At 42.5% G+C, this 17,904-nt stretch overlaps 1 pseudogene; it reads right to left on the reverse strand.

The window, feature by feature from the left end:
- Window positions 1-4,608: 4,608 nt before the first annotated feature.
- LOC132406595 (U6atac minor spliceosomal RNA) lies at window positions 4,609-4,725 on the reverse strand (annotated as a pseudogene).
- Between the last annotated feature and the right edge of the window lie 13,179 nt (window positions 4,726-17,904).

A 17,904-nucleotide genomic window follows, 5' to 3' on the forward strand; every position in this document is an offset into this window, starting at 1 on the left:
GCAATGTGAATGTGAACTTACAGCTTCATGACCCTTTCACTCTCCTCCCCACTCCCACATTGACCTGTATTGCTATGGAGAGGCCAAATAAGAGCTTGAAGAACAACATCTCCTATTCTGATTGAGTAGCCCACATCCCAATAGTATGACCCTCGAACCAAGTTTTGTTTCCTTATCTGAGTGCGGAAGTTCAGTAAGGCAAGAGTCATGATAAGCCAGCAGAGGCAGTGCTCAGATATACAGTCCTGTGCAAAATCTTACGCACGTATTTATGTAGTTAGGGTGCCTAAGACTTTTGCCCAGTATGGCATTTGTCAACGTGGAGCGGAGAGCGAGTTTGTAAATCTGGCAGGAGCAAAGGATGTTGGGAATGGCAAGAGTGGAGTGCCACAGGAGGGGTGCGGGACAGGGGGCAGAGAAGGAGTGCCCGGGAGGATGGTGACTTGGGTGTAGACACACCCAGACTTGAATCACCAGGCAGAGTCATTTGATTCCAAATGATCGGTTTATTGATCATTACAGAATGTCTCTCTGATGCCTCTCCTCTCCCTTCACCTTTTCACACCATGAATCCCCTCTCCCTGCCTCCTTCCCACTCTCAGTCCACAATAGAGACCCAGATCAGAATCAAGTTTATCATCACTTACATATGCCAAGAAATTTGTTGTTTTTGCAGCATCAATACAGTGCAATAAATAAAATTACTACAGTACTGTGCAAAATTCTTAGGCACCCTAGATATATATATAGTTATATATAAAATATTATTATTTCATTATTGATCTGGAGTGGGAAATTATTTCATTACAGCAACAACATTTAAAAGCACACTTAGCAATACGAATCAATAATAATAAATATAATAATAATATTAACTAATAATAAAGTACAGAATAATAATATATACACTAATAATTTACCAATGTGCATTAATAATATACAAAATAATAAAACATAGACTATTGTACTCTGATGTATGTTCTCCTGTCACACAAAGATGAACTGTTGTATATGCTTATTGCATTTGGTAGGAAACAGTTTCAGTAACGACCCTTGTGATAGCATCCTGTCTGGTCACAGTTTCTGTTCACACGGAACACCTCAGACTCTCAGTATAAATCCGAGTCTCATCCCTTGAAGAAGTTCTGTGATGACTCTTGTGGTAGTTGGGTGTATCAGAGATGGGCAGGAGCAGGAATACAGAGGACAAGTGTGTGAACGAGGAGTAATCTCCTTGTTCTATACAGATATATATGCCTAAGGCTTTTGCACAGTACTGTAGTGCAATCATCCAGGTTGAACAAAGCTTAACTCCCCTTTGTGTAGCTTTTCTGTTCAAACCTGGGAACCAGTCACTAAACACATTGAGACAGGATAAAGATGCAGATGAAGGATTCTAGGGCAACACCCACTAATGGACAGTTACTTCACTAATTCTCAAGTATTATTAGCCTTTGACATGTAAAATTAATTGACCACTAACACCTGAAATATGTATAATGATTCATATTTAAATATGCAGATAATGTTTAAAATTTTATTGAGATACAGTACAGAATAGTCCCTTCAAGCAATCCCCAATTTAATCAGGGGTCAATTTACAATGACCAATTATCCTGCTGGCCGGTATGTCTTTGGACTCTGGGAGGAAACCAGAGCACCTGGAGGAAACCCAAGTGGTCATGTGGAGAAGGTACAAGCTCCTTGTAGCCAGCAGCAGGAACTGAACCTGGGTCCCTGATGCACTATCAATAACTCCAAAAGACTGGAAGTAGAGTAAACACTGAAAGGCTTTTATTAGCAGTAAAACGGAGCACGTCCATGCCGGATGACTGTCCAGGACTGTGGGAGGAGCAGTGACACAATCACCTTTATCCAGGGGTCTGTGGGAGGAGTCACAGAAGCAGTCAGCAGGGGGGTGTGTCCAGACAGATGTACATGGTTTACCACAGTCCCGACACTACACGGGATTCAGAAGTGCGCAAAGTTCCTATTGGATCAATATTTGTATACAACTAGTCAATTTCTGTATAAGAATGGCATTTCTTTGTTCAAACTTCAGAACAGGTTGGTGACAGACACCAAGCTATTCTCCTTGTGTACAAGTAAATAAAGAGTGATTGGTGAGCGAGTACAGTTAAGTGGCGCTCTCCTCCCACACACTCACCTGGCAACATAGTTTGTACACCCCACCCATCCCTTCCCCCAACTGGTGCCCACAGGCCATCAACCCCCTTTCCACCTGGCAGCACCCATCACCTACCCATCTCTGTCCCAGCTCCCTTCCCCACCTGGTTCCATCCACACACCCTCCCCTCCCCAACTCCCCTCACCTATTTCTTTCTGATCTCTATTGCAAACACCTTCCTCCAGTACTGCTATATAATCATAAAATCATATAACAATTACAGCATGGGAACAGGCCATCTCGGCCCTTCTAGTCCATGCTGAACGCTTACTCTCACCTAGTCCCACCGACCTGCACTCAGCCCATAACCCTCCATTCCTTTCCTGTCCATATACCTATCCAATTTTACTTTAAATGACAATATTGAACCTGCCTCTATCACTTCTACTGGAAGCTCGTTCCACACAGCTACCACTCTCTGAGTAAAGAAGTTCCTCCTCATGTTACCCCAAAAATGTCCCCCCCTAATTCTCAACTCATGTCCTCTTGTTTGAATCTCCCCTACTCTCAATGGGAAAAGCCTATCCACGTCAACTCTATCTATCCCCCTCATAATTTTAAATACCTCTGTCAAGTCCCCCCTCAACCTTCTACGCTCCAATGAATAGAGACCTAACTTGTTCAACCTTTCTCTGTAACTTAGGTGCTGAAACCCAGGTAACATTCTAGTAAATCTCCTCTGTACTCTCTCTATTTTGTTGACATTTTTCCTATAATTCGGTGACCAGAACTGTACACAATACTCCATATTTGGCCTCACTAGTACCTTGTACAATTTTAACATTACATCCCAACTCCTATATTCAATGCTCTAATTTATAAAGGCCAGCATACCAAAAGCTTTTTTCACTACATTATCCACATGAGATTCCACCTTCAGGGAGCTATGCACCATTATTCCTAGATCACTCTGTTCTACTGCATTCCTCAATGCCCTACCATTTACCAGGTATGTCCTATTTTGATTAGTCCTACCAAAATGTAGCACCTTACACTTACAAACCGGCAACACTTCCTGTTCCCTCTCAGTCCGAATTAGGATCTTGACCCGAGATATTGGAATTTGAATTATTTATTTATTTATTGTCACCATAAAACCATCAGACATAGGAGCAGGAATAGTCCATTCAGCCCATCGAGTCTTCTCTGCCATCCATCATGGCTGATTTATTATCCCTCTGATTCCCATTTTTGTGCCTTCTCCCCACAATCTTTGGAGCTCTGATTAATCAAGAACTTATCAACCACTGCTTTAAATATACCCATGACTTGGCCTCCACAGCTGTCTGTAGCAATAAATTCAGTGTGTTCACCATCCTCTGGCTAAAGAAATTCCTCGTCATCTCTTTTCTAAATGGATTCTGAGACCCTATTCTGAGGCTGTGCCCTCTGGTCCTAGACTCCTCACTATAAGAAACATCTCCACATCCGCTCTATCTAGGCCTTTCAATATTCATTAGGTTTCAATGAGATCCCTCTTCATTCTTCTAACCTCCAATGAGTACAGGCCCAGTCCTATCAAACACTCCTCATACATTGGCTTTCATTCCCGGAATCATTCTCGTAAACCTCCTCTGTACCCTCTCCAATGCCAACACATATTTTCTTAGATGAGGGGCCCAAAACTGCTCACAATACTCCAAGTGCAGTCTGACAAATGCCTTATAAAGCCTCAGCATAACATCCTTGCTTTTATATTCTAGTCCTCTCAAAATGAATGTTGATATTGCATTTGCCTTCCTCACCACCGACTCAACCTACAATTTAGCCTTTATGGAATCCTGCACGAGGACTCCCAAGTCCCTGTGTACCTCAGATTTTTGAATTTTCTCTCCATTTAGAAAATAGCCTATGCTTTTATTTCTTATACCAAAATGCATGATCATACACTTCCCAACACTATATTCCATCTGCCCATTCTTCCAATCTGTCTAAAACACCCTGCTTCCTCAACACTACCTGCCCCAACACCTATTTTCATATCATCTGCAAACTTGGCCACAAAGTTATTAATTTCATCATCCAAATCATTGACATGTGACATTAAAAGAAGCGGTCCCAATATCAACCCCTGCAGAACACACTAGTCACTGGCATCCAATCAGAAAAGACCTTCTTTATTCCCACTCTTTGCCTCCTGCTAGTCAGCCAATCTATCCATGCTGTTATCATTCTTGTAATGCTATGGACTCTTACCTTGTTAAGGAGTCTCAAGTGCGCCACCTTGTCAAAGGGGTTCTGAAAATCCGAGTGAACAACATCCCATCTATCCTGCTGAATGGCCTAATTCTGCTCCTATGCCCCCGGTGGAAAGAGAAGATACAAACTCCTTACACACAGCGCCGGAAATTAAATCCTAATTGGTGACCACTGCACCAATCGTAAAGCATTATGATTACTGCCGGCTACTGTGGTCCTCCAGGCATGGTTAGATGTTGCTAACAGATGACAATGCCTTCAACATTCGTGTGTGCAAGGCCACAAGGGCCCCTTTCATCCTTATCAAAGGGGAGTGCTAACCTTCTCTCTACTGATTCCCTTTTGTCTATCCTGCCTGTTATTTAGAGTAATAGAATCATAGAACACTGCAGCACAGAAAGAGGCCATTTGGCCCATCTAGTCCTTGCTGGATTGTTAATCTGCCTAGTCCCATTGATCTTCACTCAGACCATAGCTTTCCATACCCCTCCTATCAATGTACCTTTCCAAATTTTTCTTAAATGTTGAAATCAAATCCACCACTTCTGCTGGCAGTTTATTCCCCTCTCTCAGCAACGCTGAGTGAAGAACTTCCACCTCATGTTCCCCTTAAACATTTCACCTTTAACCCATGACCTCTAGTTCTAGTCTCCCAACTGCAGTGGAAAAAGCCTGCTTACATTTACCCTATATATAGCCCCCATAATTTTGGATGCCTCCATAAAATAATAATAAGTGATCTGGGAAATTTACAAAGAGAAATAAGAACCAAAATGACAAATTTTAGTAAACATTATGTACACTCTAATGCATTTAGATCAACACTACCTAGGACAGAAGGAGGAAGAGGAATAACAGATGTTAAAAGTTGACGCAACAGTCAGATGTAACTTCTCAGGATATATTTTCATCAACCAAACAGGATTCAGCACTCCGCATGAGCGAATGCAGTTCTGATGAGAAGTACACACCGCTAAACTTATATGAAAGCACAATCCAGAAAGATGAAGTAATTATCATTCTAGAAGAAAAAGTCACACAATGGAAGAAATGACCCTCCATGGAAGGCATCTCCATGATCTGATCAGACTAGTTGTCGACAAGGAAGTGTTAAATTCCTGGCTCAGAGTTGGAGACCTCTTCCCAGAAACAAAAGGTCTCCCTGTGGCAATACAGAACCAGGTGATTAACACACACAAAAAAAATCATAAAAGTCCAACAAATTCAAGGTGTTAAGTGCAGAAAATGCCAAGAGAAACCAGATACAATCCAATATATTACAGGATCCTACAGCAGTTTAACTCAATCTGATTACTCACACAGAGATAATCAACATCATCCCCCAAGATCTTGCTTTAAAATAGTGGTTTAACTGAATCTGGTTTCTTACACAGACATAATCAACATCATTCACCAAAATCTTGCTTTAAAATACAAACTCATAAAAGACACCATACCTTACTATCAAATAGGAACCTGCCCAGGTTCTTAGAGTCCAAATCTGACAAATTATGTTATGACTAATCAACTATTACAGATAGGACCATCCATAATAACTGGCCATAATATTACAGGATAAACAAACAAGAACAACTTACTTAATAGATATTGCCATTCCAAACACACATAACACACAGAAATCAATAAGCGAAAATCACCAGGAATATGCTGAATTTGAAAGAGGAAATTGAAAGACTATGGAACATGAACAGGGTATACATTGTCCCAATAGTAATATCTACAACTGGTATCATCCCAAAGTCACTACTTAATAGTATTAAACAATTAGGCCTCACAGCAATATCTATGTAACTCTCCAGAAAGCCTCAATACTAAACACCACCAGAATAGTCTGAAAGTTCCTAGCAATTGAGAAATGAGCGTGCTTGGCTATGCCTGAACCTCAAGTTTTGTCAGCTTGAGCTAAGAGAAAACAAATTTCTATAATAATAAAAATAACTTTATTTCTAGAGCACTTTTCATGCAGATGAAGTAGTTCAATGTGTTTTACAATGGGATAATAGCACACATATGGATATTAAATAAAAATAAAAGATGTTGGTTAAAAGCAAGGTTAAATAAATAGGCTTTGAGATGGTGTTTAAAAGTGTCAGCTGAATCTGCAACCTTATAGTTTTACATATTAAATTCCATAGTTTAGAGGTGTCGTTCAAAAGAGATGCCCTGGCAATTATTTTTTGAGCGAGATGGTTTAAATTTAAGAAACCAACAGAAGAGCAACTGAGAGCCTGAGCAGGACTATAAAATGAAAATGATCCTGTGATGTACTCGTGTGCCAGACCATTAAGAGCTTTAAAAACATGTTAGAGAACTTTAAAATCAATTCTTAAAGTTACAGGAAGTCAATGCAAAGTAGCTAGGACAAGAGTGGTGTGTTCTCCCATCATGATTTTGGCTAAAACTACAGCAGCGGTGTTCTGAATGAGTTGAAGTTTGTCAATAGATTGCTTAAGAAGGCCAGCAAAAAGGGTATTACAGTAATCCAGTCTTTTCAATACAAAGGCACAAATTAGTTTTTTACCATTATTATGTGATAGAAACTAAAGTATCTTTGCAATATTTCTTAAGTGCAGAAATGCTGCTCTGTTCACTTTCTTTATGTGGGATTTAAAATTCAAATCGGAAGCAAGGATAATACGCAGACTACTTCTGATTTTTACAAGGGAAGTCAAGTTCCCAAGTTTATCAAGGAGTTTATCCCTTTAGTCTTTGGGACCAACTAAAAGCATTTCAGTTTTATCTCCATCCATTTACGACCTCACCAAATCTCCCTTCCTCCTATGCTTTATGAAACAAAGTCCTAACCTATTCAACTTTTCCCTATAAATCAGGTCCTCAAGTCTCAAAATATCCTTATAAATTTTCTCTGCACTCTTTCATTTTTATTGATATCCTTCCTGTATGTAGGTGTACACAATACAACAAATTATGCCTCTCTAATGTTTTCTACAACTTTGACATAACATCACAACTCCTGTACTCAATACTTTGATTTATGAGGGCCAATAAACCAAAGCTCTCTTTACAACCCTGTCTATCTGTGATGCTACTTTCAAGGAATTATAGATCTGTTATCCCAGATCCCTCTGTTCTACCACACTCCTCATACTCTGCTCTCTGTGTATGTCCTACTCTGATTTCTCCTCCAAAAAGTGCAACATCTTTCACTTGTCTGCACTAAATTCCATCTGCCATTTTCAGCCCATTTTTCCAGCTTGTCAAAATCCCGGTTCAACCTTTGATAGCCTTCTCTGTTGTCCACTACATCCCCCAATCTTGGTGTTGCTGCAAATTTGCTGATTCAGTTTACCACATTATCATCCAGATCATTGATATAGATAACAAACAACAATGGACCCAGCACCGACTCCTGCAACACGTCACTAGTCACAGGTCTCCGGTCAAAGAGGCAACTAACTTCTACCACACTCTGGCTTCTCCCAAGAGATCAATGTCTAATCCAATTTACTACCTCACTTGACTTCCAAGTGACTGAACCTTCTTGATGGGCCTCCCATGAGAAATCTTGTCAAAGGCCCTGCTAAGGTCCTTATAGACAACATCTATTGCTTTGCCTTCATCAACTTTCCTGGTAACTTCCTCAAAAAAACTCTATAAGATTGGTTAGCCATGACCTACCAAGTACAAAGCCATGTTAACGATCACTAATCATTCTCTGTTTATCCAAATACTTATATATCCAGGGTCTTAGAATATCTTCCAGTAACTTACCCACTACCGCTGTCAGGCTCATTGGCCTATAATTTCCTGGTTTATCTTTGGAGCAACATTATCTATCTTCCAATCCTCTGGTACCTCACCTGTCACTAAGGATCATTTAAATATCTTGTTAGGGCCCCTGCAATTTCTGCACTAGCCTCACACCAGTTCAAGGGAACACCTTGTCAGGCCCTGGGGATTTAACCACCCAAATTTTCCTCGAGACTGAAAACACCTCTTCCTCTGTAATCTGTATATGGTCCATAACCACTCTGCTGCCTTGCCTCACTGTGTCTGTCTCCTGAGTAAATATAGATGCAAAAAAATCCACTTAACACCTCCCCATCTATTTTGGCTCCATGCATAGATGACCACTTTGATCTTCCAAAGGATCAGTTTTGTCACTTGCTATCCTTTAGCTCTTAAGCCTTTGGGATTCTTCTTCACCTTGACTCTAGAGCAACCTTGTGCCTTCTTTTAGCCTTCCTAATTTCTTTCGTAAGTGTTCCCTTGCATTTCTTATACTCCATAAGCACCTCACTTGTTCCTACCTGCCTATACCTCTGAGGCACCACCTTCTTTTTCTTAACCAGGGCTTCAATATCTGTTGAAAAACAAGGTTCCCTAAACTTATTATCCTTGCCTTTAATTTAGACAAGAGCATACAATCTCTGACTCTCAAAAATTCACTTTTGAAGGCCTCCAACTTACCACAGGAGTGAAGGTAGGACTGATTAGAGATAGAAGTGGGAAGATGTGCCTGGAGGCTGTGGAAGTGAGCGAGGTCCTCAATGAATACTTCTCTTCAGTATTCACCACTGAGAGGGAACTTGATGACGGTGAGGTGTATATGAGTGAGTTTGATGTTCTGGAGCATGTTGATATTAAGGGAGAGGAGGTGTTGGAGTTGTTAAAATACATTAGGACGGATAAGTCCCTGGGGCATGATGGAATATTCCCCAGGCTGCTCCACAGGGCGAGGGAAGAGATTGCTGAACCTCTGGCTAGGATCTTTATGTCCTCGTTGTCCATGGGAATGGTACCAGAGGATTGGAGGGAGGTGAATGTTGTCCCCTTGTTCAAAAAAAGGTAGTAGGGATAGTCCAGTGAGCCTTACATCTGTGGTGGGAAAGCTGTTGGAAAAGATTCTTAGAGATAGAATCTATGGGCATTTAGAGAATCATGGTCTGATCAGGGACAGTCAGCATGGCTTTGTGAAGGGCAGATCATGCCTAACAAGCACGATAGAGTTCTTTGAGGAGGTGACCAGGCATATAGATGAGGGTAGTGCAGTAGATGTGATCTACATGGATTTTAGTAAGGCATTTGACAAGGTTACACACGGTAGGCTTATTCAGAAAGTCAGAAGGCATGGGATTCAGGGAAGTTTGGCCAGGTGGATTCAGAATTGGCTTGCCTGCAGAAGGCAGAGGGTCGTGGTGGAGGGAGTACATTCAGATTGGAGGGTTGTGACTAGTGGTGTCCCACAAGGATCTGTTCTGGGACCTCTACTTTTTGTGATTTTTATTAACGACCTGGATGTGGGGATAGAAGGGTGGGTTGGCAAGTTTGCAGGTGATACAAAGGTTGGTGGTGTTGTAGATAGTGTAGAGGATTGTCGAAGATTGCAGAGAAACATTGATAGGATGCAGAAGTGGGCTGAGAAGTGGCAGATGGAGTTCAACCCGGAGAAGTGTGAGGTGGTACACTTTGGAAGGACAAACTCCAAGGCAGAGTACAAAGTAAATGGCAGGATACTTGGTAGTGTGGAGGAGCAAAGGGATCTGGGGGTTCATGTCCACAGATCCCTGAAAGTTGCCTCACAGGTAGATAGGTTAGTTAAGAAAGCTTATGGGGTGTTAGCTTTCATAAGTCGAGGGATAGAGTTTAAGAGATGCGATGTAATGATGCAGCTCGATAAAACTCTAGTTAGGCCACACTTGGAGTACTGTGTCCAGTTCTGGTCACCTCACTATAGGAAGGACGTGGAAGCATTGGAAAGGGTAAAGATTTACCAGGATGCTGCCTGGTTTAGAGAATATGGATTATGATCAGAGATTAAGGAAGCTAGGGCTCCTCTTTGGAGAGGAGGAGGATGAGAGGAGACATGATAGAGGTGTATAAGATATTAAGAGGAATAGACAGAGTGGACAGCCAGCGCCTCTTCCCGAGGGCACCACTGCTCAGTACAAGAGGACATGGCTTTAAGGTAAGAGGAGGGAAGTTCAAGGGGGATATTAGAGGAAGGTTTTTCACTCAGAGAGTGGTTGGTGCGTGGAATGCACTGCCTGAGTCAGTGGTGGAGGCAGATACACTAGTGAAGTTTAAGAGACTACTAGACAGGTATATGGAGGAATTTAAGATGGGGGGTTATATGGGAGGCAGGGTTTGAGGGTCGGCACAACATTGTGGGCTGAAGGGCCTGTAATGTGCTGTACTATTCTATGTTCTATGTTCTAAGTACACCTTCACCAGAAAACAACCTGTCTCAATCTGCACATGCCTGAAATTTTTTGATACCATCAAAATCGGCCTTTCTCCAATTTCAAATCTCAACTCGACGACCGGACCAGTCCTTCTCCATGATTATCTTGAAAGAACTGGCATTATGATCACTAGAACCAAAGCGTTCCCCTACACAAACTTCTGCCCTGACCCATTCCCCAATAGGAGATCTAGTCTCAAACTCTCTCTCGTTGGGACCTCTATGTACTAATTAAAGAAACTCACCTGAAGGCATTTAAAAAATTCCATCCCATCCAGCCCTTTTACAGTATGGGAGTCCCAGTCAATATGCGGAAAGTTAAAATCACCTACTATCACAACCTTATGTTTCTTTCAGCAGTCTGCAACCTCTATACAAATTTGCTTCTCTAAATCCTGAGGACTGTTGAGTGGTTAATAGTCTAATCCCATTAATGTTGTCATCTCTTTTTTATTCCTCGGTTTTACCCTTCTAGTCTCAGTAGACGAGCCCTCCCGTCTGTACTGTCTGAGCACTGCCGTGACATTTTTCCTGACTAATAGTGCTACATCTCCTGTTCTATCACGTCTAAGACAATGGAACCTTGGAACTTTGAGCTGCTAGTCCTGCACCTCCTGCAACGAGTCTCACAATGTCATAATTCCCTGGGCTGATCGATGCTTTCAGCTCATCTGCCTTTCCTTTAATACTGCTTGAAATATACCATGCTCAACCTTTCAAATCCTGACTTTGAATGTAGGGTTCACAATATTTTTCCCCTCGACCTCTCCACTATCTGCTCTGGCAGTCTGGTTCCCATTCCCCTGAAACTCCCGTGCAACATTATCAGACCTTCCCACAATGAAATTCGTCCCCCTCCAGCTCAGGTGCAAACTGTCCCTTCTGTACAGATCCCACCTTTCCTAAAAACAACCCATTCATACAAAAATCTGAAGCCCTCCTTTCTGCACCATCTCCTTAGCCATATGTTGAACTGTATGATCTTCCTATTTCTGGCCTCGGTAGCAATCATGAGATCACAGCCCTAGGGGTCCTGTCCTTTAACTTAGCACCTAGCTCCCTGAATTCACCTTGCAGGTGTTCATCACCCTTCCTAGCCGTGTCATTGGTGCCGACAAGGACCATAACCTCTGGTTGCTGGCACTCCCACTTAAGAAAGCTGCAGACTTGATCTCAGTTGTCCTAACCCTGGCACCTGGGAGACAACAGACCATCTGGGAATCTCGTTCCTGTCTACCTCTCCAGCATCATTTTCCAGCAGTCTGATAGTTACTCTTGCTTCTATTTTACTCTTTATATATCTGACATGACTTTTCAAATCCTCTTTGATATTATTGGCTAGCTTGCCTTCATATTTCTACTTTTCTGTCCTTATTGGGTTTTCAGTTGCCTTATATTGACTTTTGAAAGCTTCCCAGTCTTCTAGTTTCCCATTGCTTTTTGTTTTATTGTATGACCTCTCTTTTGCTTTCATGCTGTCTTTGACTTCCCTTGTTAGCCATGGTTGCCCCATCCTCCTTTTAGAATGCCTTCATCCTGCACCTTCAGAATTGCTTCTAGCAGCTCTAGCCTTTGACATTCTGCTGTCATTGCCCAATCCAAAGACAGGGTTAAGATTAGTGAATAGTGGGCATGCTATGATGGTGAGAGAAGTGTGGTGACACTTATTGAATTGAATTCCAGTTTATTGTCATTTAGAAACCACAACTGCAGTGGAGTTAAAAAATGAAACAACACTCCTCCAGGATGATATCACAAAAAGCACACGACAAAACAGACTCCACCAGAAAATCCACATAATGTTTGGCAGTCCCCAAATCCAGAGTCTGGAGAGGCTGCTGCGTATTAATATCACACTACCATCTTAGTGCGTTCCCCGGAAAGGAGCTCCAAATCCACCAGACAAAACAAGACTACCCAGACACACCAAGTCAGGAGACCAACTCTACCACCCAACAAACCAAAAGCTAAAGCTACAAGACCTGCACAAAACCACATAGTTATAGTTAACATATAGTTACAACAGTGCAAACAATTCCATAATTGATAAAAGACAGACCATGGGCACAGTAAAAATAGTCCAAAGATGTTAAAAGACTATAAGTTCGAAAGAAACCACCACACAGTTTCCACAAGTCCCCAGGGTCCCGACAGACTTGTCATCTCATGCAGGATGACGGGACAGGTGGCAGAAAGGAATACCCCCACTATGGACTTCCATGGCACCGCCCTGGGCTTATGGGCCTTATGGGCTGCTCCCAGCACAATCCTTGGCCAATGTAGGTTGATGACACAAGTAACACACTTCACTGTTTTGGTATACTTCTGAGAAGGATTTGTTGTCAGGATTTCTCTGCGGTGCAAGGCGCTGCATTCCAGTCAAAGTCTCTAATGGAGTCATTAGTTCGAATCCCACTCCTGACAGTTGGGCATTTTTCCTCTCCTTGGTTTCCCAGTTTTGCCAAGCCTATTATAAAGTAGCTGATGTACAGATTAAGGGTCCAATGTCTAAGTTGCAATACTGCTTCCTTAAGTGTCAAGGAGGAACTGGTTCACTTTGGAGCTTATGGGATGTGAATTTCATATGTAGAAAAGACCAGGGTACCATCCTAAGAAGATAGTACTAAAAATGCTGAAAATAAATTTCTGTGAGAAAAAGTGTGCAATTTGTAAAGCTTAGAATGTTCCACAAAGTCAGCAATGAGACTGGGGACAACTCAGGTTGGATAAGGAAAAGCCTAATATCATTATCATGGGGAAAGTAACAGAAACTTTATCAAGCAATAGTTTGGAAGTCTCAGTCCAGAAAGGGTTTAATATACTTTTAGTGGCCACTTTATTAGGCACCTCCTCTACCTAATAAAATGGCCACTGAATGTAAGTTTGTGGTCTTCTGATCCTGCAGCCCATCCACTTCAAGGTTTGACGTGTTGTGCATTCAGAGATGCTCTTCTGCACACCACTGTGTAATGCATAGTTATTTGAGGTGCTATCACCTTGAACCAGTCTGACCACTCTCCTCTGACTTCTCTCTTTAACAGTAGAACATCCCAGTAGATCAGCAATTCCCTAGATACTCAGACCACCCCATCTGGCACCGACCATCAGTCCATGAACAGTTACTTAGACCACATTTCCTTCCCATCCTGATGTTTGGTCTGAACAACAATTGAACTTCTGGACCGTGTCTGCATGTTTTGATGCGTTGGGTTACTGCCACATGATTGGCTGATAATGTATTTATATTAACTTGCGGGTGTACAGGTGAACCTAATAAAGTGGCCACTGGGTGTATGTGCCCAGCTGAATTTAAATGATGCATCTCCAGCACTGGTGGCACTGAATCAAAAGCTGATCATGGACATCACCTCTGTGTAATTTATTTGGACTTCTAAGACAATGTGTGAACAATTAGTGGAAAATTATCTGGAATTTTGCTGTGCCAGGTCATGCCCTCTTAATAAGTCAAACTGTTGAGTCAATGACTTTGTTGTAAAGTGGATCCGCTAGTTTTATGTGATAGTCCATGAGGAAATCACAGGAATAGTATTTGGGATGAATGAACGGTTAAGCTGTTTACCTTAGACCTTTTATTGAGGAAAGTAAATCTGGTTGGACCGCCTGACAACTTTGAATCAAGCCACAAAATATTGGCCTCCACTGAGCAGATGGATGGTGGTTTCACCCAAAAGACAACAAATAGCTTTTCCTCTTTGCATCCTCGCTATAGGATTGGTAGGCACGCAGTAGCTGAGGTGAATGACTACAAATGAGAGCGATGTAGTAACATGATTAGGAAATGTTCTCTGTAACTGGCAGTGCACAGTACGTTGCTGGGCTTAGGCTTTTTCTTTCTGTTTTATACTGTCTTCCTGCCTCCTTACAATAGATTATTGAATCTATTTCAATCTGTGTCACTCTGCTATCACTGTTGGTTGCTACTGGATATTTAGTCTGCGATTAACTATCTCAGCCCCTTGCCCATGTGTGTGGTTCTTGCTCCCATTTGGACAGGGTGGGGACTACAGGAAGGATGCACAGACTCTCTGAAGCCTGCCAACACAAGGAGCCATTCAAATGAGGGGAGAAGAAAGGAATATTGTGGTGGAATGCAGCTCAGCACATCACAGGAACCAGCTTCTCCTCCAAGGACTCTATACTCGCTGGCTCGGTAAAGCAGCCAGCATAATCAAAGATCCCATTCACCCCAGGCGTTTCCTCTTCTCCCTGCTCCCATTAGCAGAAGATGCAGAAGCCTGAACACATGCACCACTAGGCTCGAGGACAGCTTCTACCCCACTGTTATCAGATTCTTGACCAGACCTCTTGTACAAGAAGATGGACACTTGGCCTCTCAGTCTACCTAGTTATGACCTTGCCCGCTGTTGCTTACCTGCTGTGCATTTTGTCAGTAACTTTTACACTTTACTCTGCATTGTCATTGTCTTACCTCAATGCACTGTGCAATGATTTGATCTGTATGAACATTTTGCAGGATAAGCTTCTCACTGATTCTTGGTAAATATGTGTTACGGTCCGGTCCGCAGACTCCAGACTCCGGGTCTTGTAGCCGTCCCTCCTGTCACCCTTAAGCCCAAATAGGATCATCTTGGCTTAAGGAGGTGCACCTGAGACCGATCGGCTGCCAGGTGTATATATAGGGGCTCTGTGGCTGAGTCTAGTTGGGGGCTACTCTGGGTTGGAGTAACCATGGTTAATCATCTAGTTCTGTAAGTCTGTTCTTGTAGTCACCCTGGACTGAGCACCCTTCTGATCCCTTGCCTCTGTTGGGTAATCAAGCTGGACTGCTGTTGCCTGGTGGGGGACTCTGACCCTTTCCTACCCCTCTCTTCTGAGGGGTTGTGCCCTGCAACCTGCCCAGGCCCCTGGGAGGCTGAGCCCAGCCCTGAAGTAATGTGGCCTGCCCAGGGGGCTATCCCAGCATTCCTTGTCCCATAGATCCATCCTTTAGCCTAGCTAGGGTCCTGCCTTTGGGTCCAGTCTCCATGTCTGTGACAATAATAATGCAGAACCAATACCAGTAAAGGGGAGAATATCATATCATAGGGGGAGCTGGCACTGTTCTCTGCTACAGTGAGCCCCAAAGGCTGCTCAGGTTAAGCATGCCTCTAATGAGCTGCAGAAGTAGAGGGAGGATCTATTCATTGTGTCTATGTGGGCACTAATGAAGAAGATTGGATGAGGAAATAGGTTTTACAATGGGATTATAAAGAACTGGGGGTAAAACTACAAGGGTGATAATATGCATATTGTTAATAGAGGCATGTGAAAATTGGTAAAGGATAACTAGAACTGGAGAGGTAACTGTGGCTCAATGTGTTGTGTGGTAGAAAGAGGTTCTGAATCATGGAACCCTGAACAAACTCAGCAGGTTGAGCAGCATTTGTAGGGGGAAAGGAATTGTTGTTTCAGGTCCAGACTCTGCATCAGGGCCCTGCAGTCTCTTGTGTCTGAGTCACGGGACATTGGCATGAATACTGGGGAAGGAGAGAGCTGTTCTGTTGGGCTGGGCTTCACCTGAATCAAGCTGGGAATCAATCCTGGCGAATTGCACCTATTGGATTGTGGACAAGGTTTTAAACTAAATAGGAGGAGTGGGAGAATGTGCAGGTGTGGAATGCACTACCTCGGAAGACGGTGGAGGCCAGTTCTCTGGATGCTTTCAAGAAGGAGCTAGATAGATATCTGATGGATAGGGGAATCAAGGGATATGGGGACAAGGCAGGGACTGGGTATTGATAGTGAATGATCAGCCATGATCTCAGAATGGCGGTGCAGACTCGAGGGGCCGAATGGTCGAATGGGGGAAGAGTTCAGCAGTAGGATGTTTAATAAGTTCAGTGGAAATGAGAGCAGTGGCATGGGAAACTGACAAGGAAAGTATGACAGCTGGGTCAGAAAATGCAATCATGAAGTGTGCAGCCGAGAGCAAAGCCAGGGCTAGTGAAAACTGTTAAAAGCAATGCTTTAAGGTCTTTATCAATATGTATGTAGCATTTGCAATAAGATAAATGAGCTACGTGCATAGATAGCAACATATGGGTACAATCTAATAGCCTTAATGGAAATGTATTGGCAATGTGGCCATAGGAAATGCTCAATATTCTAGGTTGTACAATATTCCAAAAGATAAGGCTGAAAGGGGAGGAGTGGCATTGTTAATAGGGGAAGTATCTCTGTGGTGTTGAGGCATGATACAGAGGGAGTAGATAGCACAACAGAATCAGAACATTGAACAGTATGGCAGAGTACAGGCCCTTTGGCTCATGATATTGTGCCAACCTTTTAACCTTCTCTAAGATCAATCTAGCCCTTCCCTCCTACATAAATCTCCATTTTTCTATCATCCATGTGCCTATCTAAGAGTTTCTTAAATGCTCCTAATGTATCTACCCTACCACCACCCTGGCTGGTGGTGCTCAGTTTGTTTTGAAAGAAGACTTGAATGGGATTTCTCTATAGGCCCCCAAAATGTGACTTTGGAGCAGGGCATAGCATAAACAGGGAAATATTTAATGCAATTTTGAAAGCAACTTCAATTATCATGTGAGATGTTAATCCACGTATTGATTGGATGTCCCAAACTGGGAAGAGTATCATATGTGAAGAACTTGTGATCCAAGCTGGCTTGGGAGCAGGTTATTTTAGATTTGGCCATCAGTGAATGGAAAGAAGACGTGGTTAAATATCCCCCAGGAGGCAGGGACCACAAATGATGGAATTCCAGATGCAAGGCTGAGGGGGAACAGCTCAGGACCTAAACAACTGTCTCCAGCTGAACTAAGGGTAATTACAATGGTATGAAGGTGAAGTTGTTTCAGGTGGACTGAGGAAATAAGCTAAAGGAGATAGTTCAGTCAATGAACAAGGACATAAAACATCCCTGTTTGAAAGAGATGCTCCATGGGGAACAGGCACAATCTGTGTTTAACAAAGGAGTTAAGGAATGGGTTAGATTGAAAAGTAGAGCAAACAAAGTGTCAAGGAGTGGTGGTAGACCAGAAGACAGGGGCATTTTTAGAATCCAGCTGCAAAAGACTAAAAAGTTCATTAAAGGGATAAAATTGATTTGAAAGACAACTTATGAAACATCAAAGCAAAAAAGCCCAAAGGTTTCTATGGATATATAAATAGGAAGAAGACATCTAAAGTAAGTGTGGGACCTCGAGAGGATGAGCTGATGAATTAATAACAGGGAACAAAGAAGTCACAGGCAAGTATTCTTTTTGCACTAGCCTTCACCTTGGAGGGCTTTGCAAATACCCCTTAG

Source organism: Hypanus sabinus, chromosome 16, assembly GCF_030144855.1.
Source record: "Hypanus sabinus isolate sHypSab1 chromosome 16, sHypSab1.hap1, whole genome shotgun sequence".
Lineage (NCBI taxonomy): Eukaryota > Metazoa > Chordata > Chondrichthyes > Myliobatiformes > Dasyatidae > Hypanus > Hypanus sabinus.